This window comes from Asparagus officinalis, chromosome 9 (assembly GCF_001876935.1).
Source record: "Asparagus officinalis chromosome 9, Aspof.V1, whole genome shotgun sequence".
NCBI classification, from domain to species: domain Eukaryota; kingdom Viridiplantae; phylum Streptophyta; class Magnoliopsida; order Asparagales; family Asparagaceae; genus Asparagus; species Asparagus officinalis.
This window is the reverse complement of record NC_033802.1, coordinates 68267453-68275229: the sequence shown is the minus strand read 5'-3', so window position 1 is coordinate 68275229 and position 7777 is coordinate 68267453. Positions and strand designations below refer to the sequence as shown.

At 39.4% G+C, this 7777-nt stretch overlaps 1 long non-coding RNA gene across 2 annotated transcripts; it reads left to right on the top strand.

The window, feature by feature from the left end:
* LOC109824611 lies at positions 3469-6619 on the top strand. 2 transcript variants are annotated; one of them, XR_002242695.1, is made up of 7 exons: positions 3469-4279; positions 4351-4407; positions 4481-4557; positions 4726-4794; positions 4962-5021; positions 6268-6413; positions 6550-6619. It is a non-coding gene; the product is annotated as an uncharacterized LOC109824611 (long non-coding RNA). The 2 variants fall into 2 exon arrangements; XR_002242694.1 differs by lacking the exon at positions 4726-4794 and having other exon boundaries at positions 3472-4279.

Below are 7777 nucleotides of genomic sequence, written 5' to 3'. Positions count from 1 at the left end.
CAAATAGATCTGTGGAGGTTGAGTGGCTGACTTGGTCGGATCGCTTCCGGAGTTGTCTTTATCTGGAGGAGGATCTTCAAATATCGTCTCATCCTCTTCATTACGCCGACTGGATTCTGCTCTTTGGCTTGATTCCGGTTGGTGTTGCTGAACCTGCAAATCCCGCATCTGCTGCATAGTCAACTCCATTTCGGTTTTGAACTCAGCTCTAATTTCTTCGCGTTGTTTAGCCAACGCTTCCTGCAGCATGTGAGCCAATTGATCTGGCGTAATTGCAAATGATTCTCTGGCTTGTCCAACACTGGATGTGGTGTCGTCAGAAGCGACAGCAGAACAAGTGTCTGATAATTCTTCGTCCGAAGATAACCCCTCGTGCATTCTCTTGTAATCTCGTCGTAGGTTGGCTCTTCTTTGTAATCGCGCCATCCTTTGAGAAAGACCCTGCTCAACTCTCCCTCCCGGAGAGAAATCAGGGTCGGGGTTAACTAACTGTTTCTTTCCTTTGTTGGTCATGTTGATAGTGACCTCAGGGAATTCATCTCGTTGGATTACAGATTTTTTCTTGTTGAAACGTCTCATTTTGGGTTTTGACGCTTCATTGGACAATCTTTGAAATACGGAGACTCTTGTTGAATTATTCTTAGAGCATCCGCATTCTGTCAGCACTGCTTTGATGAGTCTCTCGCAAGCGCAATGGGACTCATTCTCTCGGACAATCCTCTTTCTTAAATTCTTCTTCTGATAGTACAGCTCGTCATTATTGTGATTCGAGCAACCTATCCTTTGCCTCTGAACTTTGTTAACATACATAGGACGACTGGTCGTCGCCTCTGAGCGATCCAAAGTTGAATTTTTGAATCCACCCCCTTGCGGGAGTGGAGTTTTCATAGGTCCTAAACGAGAGTGAACTGGTATTCTCTCGTTCTGGACTTGTGAGGTTCTGACAGGTGGGTGTTTACGACCCCCTGCATATGAAACCACTATGGGTTTATTTGCAGCATCTGATGGTTGTTTAACTGGGGCTTTGCCTCGATCGTCAACCGAAGGACCGAGGCGATCTGCCATTGTCACTTTAAACTTAGACAAATCTGGGCTAACCCAGGGTTTCACCGACGACGCAGTAGATGGGCCCGGAACAGATGCTTGCGGCGTCTTTGGCATCCAGACTTTACGATTCTTCGGTGACTTTTCAGACACTGTCTCTTTCTTGGTTCCTTGCGCTTGTTGACGAAGAGCGCGAGTTTGGGCAGCCTTCGCCTTACGCCTCTGTATCCGTTCCTTGAGGGTTGAACGGGCCCTTTTGACGAGAGTCCACTCCTCCGTCGTAAGTTTTGCAGAAATACAATTATTTTGCCGTTGGGGCAATTGAACCGCTTTCTGTTTCCTCGACTCTAGGTCCGCATAGTAATGGACCCCGTCGGTTTGTTGCATGGCCTTAGCCAATTGTCGAGCACGGCGCTGACGCTGTCTCTGACGAGCTCTTTTCGTCAGCACCGGTGAGCTATTGATCAACGACTCCGTAACTGGTGTAGAGTCGTTTTGAGCAGGGACGTTGCAAGGAGATTCCTTAACAACGATCGAGCCAGAATCTTTGTCTGCGGCCTCCGTTGGAATTGCAGACTTGAAAGTTTTCGAAATCTTCCTATATTTGCGAGACGAGGAAGATTTCGCGGATGAGGATGATAAATACTCCTCAAACTTCGCCTGATCGAATTCGTATTCGATCTCTTCATTGATGATGATCTTGATCGGTTGCGACACCGCGGTCTCGGCAGCGAGACCGCTGGCTCCCACTGTGGTCGCCAGCTTGTTTGGTTCAAAAGTCGCTGCTGTGGAATTCATTATAACTTTGTTCGATTACAACAAATTCGAAAGAATAATCTTTTTATAAGACTTTTTCTACACAACAAAACAAAAATTACAACTCTTGAGAAACAAACACGAAAATCGTCTATCAATTCTCGTTTTCGTGGGACTTTGCCTGTGCCGGGAACGCTTTGGTTCGTGGACCGCCGATTCACAGATCGTGAAGAGGGGGCTTATGATTCTAACTTCGTTATCGAAGTAGAAATTGAAACGATATCTTATCGAAGTAAGATAGTCGTTCTTCTTAAAATCAAGTCGAAGCTTAATTTCAAGGCGTTGCAAGAAAAGAACTCAAATCTCTGCTCTCTCTGCTCTGGAATGCTCTAACAAATGCTCGATCCTCGTCAGAAGTGACCCTAGGGGGGTATTTATAGCCTCAAGGGTCAGTAACTGCAAAAACTTAACAATCGAAGAAGTCAGTACGGCGAGACAGTGTTTACTGTCTCGCTGGGCGAGACAGCGTTTGCTGTCTCGACCCGCGAGACAGTAAATTTGCTGTCTCGCTCAGCGAGACAGTAAATGCTGTCTCGGAAAATGGCAGTTTCTCGCTGTAACTGTTCTCTCACGTTTCAAACTCCGTTATTTTGGCAGTTATCCACGTGATTTTCGCCCATGATGTTTCCCACGTCCCTTGGCAGTTAATGGACACGTGTAGGGCAGTGGTCTCGGCAGCGAGACCGCTGGCTCCCACTGTGGTCGCCAGCTTGTTTGGTTCAAAAGTCGCTGCTGTGGAATTCATTATAACTTTGTTCGATTACAACAAATTCGAAAGAATAATCTTTTTATAAGACTTTTTCTACACAACAAATCAAAAATTACAACTCTTGAGAAACAAACACGAAAATCGTCTATCAATTCTCGTTTTCGTGGGACTTTGCCTGTGCCGGGAACGCTTTGGTTCGTGGACCGCCGATTCACAGATCGTGAAGAGGGGGCTTATGATTCTAACTTCGTTATCGAAGTAGAAATTGAAACGATATCTTATCGAAGTAAGATAGTCGTTCTTCTTAAAATCAAGTCGAAGCTTAATTTCAAGGCGTTGCAAGAAAAGAACTCAAATCTGCTCTCTCTCTGCTCTGGAATGCTCTAACAAATGCTCGATCCTCGTCAGAAGTGACCCTAGGGGGTATTTATAGCCTCAAGGGTCAGTAACTGCAAAAACTTAACAATCGAAGAAGTCAGTACGGCGAGACAGTGTTTACTGTCTCGCTGGGCGAGACAGCGTTTGCTGTCTCGACCCGCGAGACAGTAAATTTGCTGTCTCGCTCAGCGAGACAGTAAATGCTGTCTCGGAAAATGGCAGTTTCTCGCTGTAACTGTTCTCCCACGTTTCAAACTCCGTTATTTTGGCAGTTATCCACGTGATTTTCGCCCATGATGTTTCCCACGTCCCTTGGCAGTTAATGGACACGTGTAGGGCAGTTACAAATGTAGTTTTGACTATTTCAACACTGTCTCGCTGGCGAGACAGCAAAGACTGTCTCGCTGGCGAGACAGTTCATACTTGTTTTGATTTTTTCAAAACAGTATGAAATCCTTTCTTGTGAATTTTTGAATGATCTTATCTATGCTTGGGATATCTATTAGCATTTTTTGATGCCTACACTCTCATATTCACCAAAAATTTTGTGCGCATGCGATATTGGCCTGTTTTAGAGTAGTCTTCATCTATTTCTGCACTGTTATTTCCTAATCAAATATCCTATTCATCTAGTATTAACTCGCACTTATTACATATTTGGTATGTCAATATATATGTGCACATGAATCTAGGCTTGTGCCAAATTCTCTATTCATTTTTTGAAAATGCAACAAGAAAATAAAGTTACTGCATTTTCTACTATCAAATTGTTGAAGCAATTCATCCTAAGTTGATTTCCTACCTTGGAGCTTGAAATTTTAGGCAGTTCCAATTATATCAGCAGCATATCTTATAATATGGTACATGCAAAGATTTATGAATTTGGATATTTTCTGTTGTATCAGTTACATGGGTGTATAAGCCCCTAGACTTATCCTACTACTAAGGCCGTGTCATGCAGAAGCATAATACGCTGTGATGTAAACCATGTTTCCGCAGATGATTTTTAGTAGACAATCTAAAATCTTATTGTGAGATATCCATTATCTAGATTAAATGCTTTTAGATTCCAGACTACTATTTGGCGACAATTTGTCCAATTGGTTTATTTTATGCTACAAAAAGTGGCTTATAGTTGATTTGTTCGCGAGAGATAGGCTATATGTCAGTCAAAGGTGACTGTCATTGGTATACCTTTATCCAACCTTGGTTAACTTCTGAATTTACTTAATTCTTTTTTCTTGTAGAAGCAAAGACATGGTCTAACCGTTTTTTTTGCAGGCTGGAGTCCAAATTGTAGATCCTGTGGTCGATGTGTTCAATGGACAAGAGGTGGAAGTGTGGCCTCTCATTTCATCCATACACAGCCAACTTCTAAATTTTTTTCTCTTTTGTGATTTTAGATGCCTTTGAAAGCGACAGAGAGGGATGTTTATGAATTCTTCTCGAAAGCAGGGAAGGTTAGTGGAATGAGTTACTTGGTCCTCTTATCACACAATAATATGAGGTTGATGATTGTTTTTAATTTGTTAGGTTTAGCTTCTTGTATTGACATTACACATCCATCTGAGAAGAGTGTTCTGATATTTACATGTATCATGCAACCACAGGTATCTGAGCTTACATAGTAGTACAAGTATACTTATCTCCCCTGCCCAGTTTATTATTTAAAATATTTCGTAACTTGTTATCTTATTAGGATTAAAGCTTTTGGTAGGCAATTCTCTATTTCAATATCTTCAGTACATACATTGAGATACACTTGCTTCTTATTGCAGTAAATGCTTCTGTGCCTTAAATGAGGCCTATTATAATGACTTTTTTGTGGCTCAACATTCTTTTATTTGGTGAGTGTGAAAAGAATTGGAAGTTTGATTGCTCACCATATTGGGTGCAGTCCTTAGGGTGGTGTTATGTGTAGTAAGCATGGCAATGCATTTTTAAGCTGCAAACTGTATAAGTATTACTTCATTAATGATGTTAGATTTACAAGCAATTAATTTATGGCTTCCAGGTTAGAGACGTGCGGCTGATCATGGATCGGAACTCGAGACGATCGATCAAAAGGAGTTGGGTATGTTCTCTTGTTCTTTAACTTGTTTGTTGATGCATTATAGCAAGGTTCTTAGACATGCTTCCATGAGGATGATCCTTCTAAAGTTATTTTGCTTGATTATTCTAAAATTCAGATAAGGAAAGAACATCACGTGATGGAGGTTTCAGGAAATAGTGATAATAAACAACTAGAATTTTCATGAATGTTGTAAGGCATAAAAGGTGATGTTTTGAAAAAATACAATACTTTGAACCACATATTTTGGGATCATTTTTTTGATAGATTTTGAGCTTGAGGTAATCTACATTCAGAAGCAGATGCAAGTAGTTTGATTTAATTCATGGCAGAAGAACAAAAGTGATAGTCTATATTATCCGTTGTTATCTACTACACTATCTTGACACAGATGTCAAAACTTTTAAGCATGTCCTACTCATGCATCATCTGGTTGCAAGCTGAGAAGCCTTTTTATTTGTTTTGGAACATGGCAGAACTTGTTAAAAAATGTTTATATGCTATTCTTAGTTGTTAGAGCACTCCCAACAATGTGTATTTTTTCTAAGCAGCCCAAAAGTGAAATCAACATAATGTGATATTCTTTTGAGCTCTCTTCTTCATTTATCACAAACGTTTCCTCAGCAATAGATGTTAACCTGTCCAATGAATTAGATCTGTTAAAAGGTTGCCCAGTGAATTAAAAAAAATCCCTTTGTAATTACTTTGGCATCAAGCTCTGTACAAGGCTAGAGCCTAGTTCAAATTTAATGAGTCCTCTTGTAGGCTGTCTAAAAATCACTGCAGATAGCTGATCCCCATCAAACACCGATGACGCATGTAATATTATGAGAACCTAATTAATGCTCGAGAAGTTATGGGAAACTTTGAGCATAGTTAATGTCAAGTTCATTTCACACTTACTATTTAACCACATGAAATTGGTTCTATAGATCTCCATTCTTCAACGATACCTTAGATAGCTTACCCTTTCTCTATTACCATGGTTTTGACTCATATGGCATGTTATTCCTATCTATCTTGCATAATAAGGGTCATACTTTCCGTTTTCTTTTGTGTTTCATGTTATTCCTATCTATCTTGCATAATAAGGGTCATACTTTCCGTTTTCTTTTGTGTTTCACCATTAAAGATGTCGATTTTAAATATAGAAGATTAAGCAGGAGACTGTCATTTGTTGTATCTGTAGAGGACATCATACAAAAGAGGCATAATTATTTTCTCGGCTGAACATTTTTTTTGTTTGAAGGATATGAAATATGAGCAGGAGCAACAACAACATCAACAATAACAAATGATGTCTCACTTAGAGTCACAAGTGAAAGCTATGCAGGAGATTTTTTTAGGCAGCCATCTTCATTGACTCCACAAACTCGAGAACATGTGCAGGACTAAGTAATTATTTATTATAAAATCTCTTATATATTTTTATGATTGACTACTTGCACTTGAGAAAATGAGATTTTTACTTAATAAGATAATAATTGCTTAATTGATATTTCTTAATTATGTGATTTTTTTAATTTTTCAGGTTATCCATGCAGGATTAGGAGAGGGGTAGCTCGAGTCTTCTTTTGACGATGATTAGAGATGAAAGAATGTGTCTTCCCCAAACTTTTATTTTAATTTGTTTTAGATAGCTTCACGTATTTTCCTTTAGAATAATTGGGATATTAACACTTGTTATTAGTGTTGAATATTTGAGAATGATGGAATTTTATTTATTGATGTTATTAATGAATGGAGTTTTTTATTTCTCTTTTATTCATTATTGAGTGTTTTTAATATATTTGTGTTGTGAATCTTAGTTTCATATTGAGAATAATATGATAGTTATCTATGAATGGAAAAATTATCATTAATATAAATTAGAAATTTGTAGTCTATAATGACGGTTTTATAAACAACGTTTTGTTTATCAACGAAGGGAAAGCACCATCGTTGATAGGTTACTAATTACCCACCATGAGGACTTTTACGACGGTATCCAACCATCATTAATTGGCCTTTAATGACGGGGTTGTCACCCGTTGTTACACAATAATAACGGGCGTACAAACCATCATTACACAATAACAACGGGAATGAAAACCCGTCATTTAAAGTAACGACGGGAAAATATCCCCGTAACTAATTATAACGACGGGAAAATATTCCCGTCGCTGATGGTAACGACGGGAAAATAACCCCGTCACTAATGGTAACGACGGTGATAATTACCGTCGTAGATATTAACGACGGTAATATGTTCCGTCATTATACACTCTATAACGACGGGTGGTATATCCCTTCGTGACCCTTTAGCGAAGAGGGCTTCAACGACGGGTGACGAAGGGATTTTTTCATGTCGTTAGCATACAATAACGACGGTTTTCAGCTCTTTAACGAAGGGAAATCCCTTCGTTAAAGACGTAATTTCTTGTAGTGAATAGTGAGAAATATAGGACTAAAGAATATCGTTATTTTGTCGAATTACCATACCTGCATGTGTGCAAGGTAGCACGACTACTTGCCATTCACGTACAACAAGTGTATATGCGGTCATTCAAATCTACTTCGATGGTGGGGAAATCATACACATCGTATCTTCCTGTAGTACGTAGGAGGAGTAGCAAAAAGACAACATGAATGTTGCTTATAGATATTATATGTCATATTTTGACAAACAAATTTGGAGATATGATCCATTCTCCACGAGCAAGTTAAAATCTCTTTCTCGACCTCTGCTTGGACTTGTAGCTATCCAATCATTCCATGAA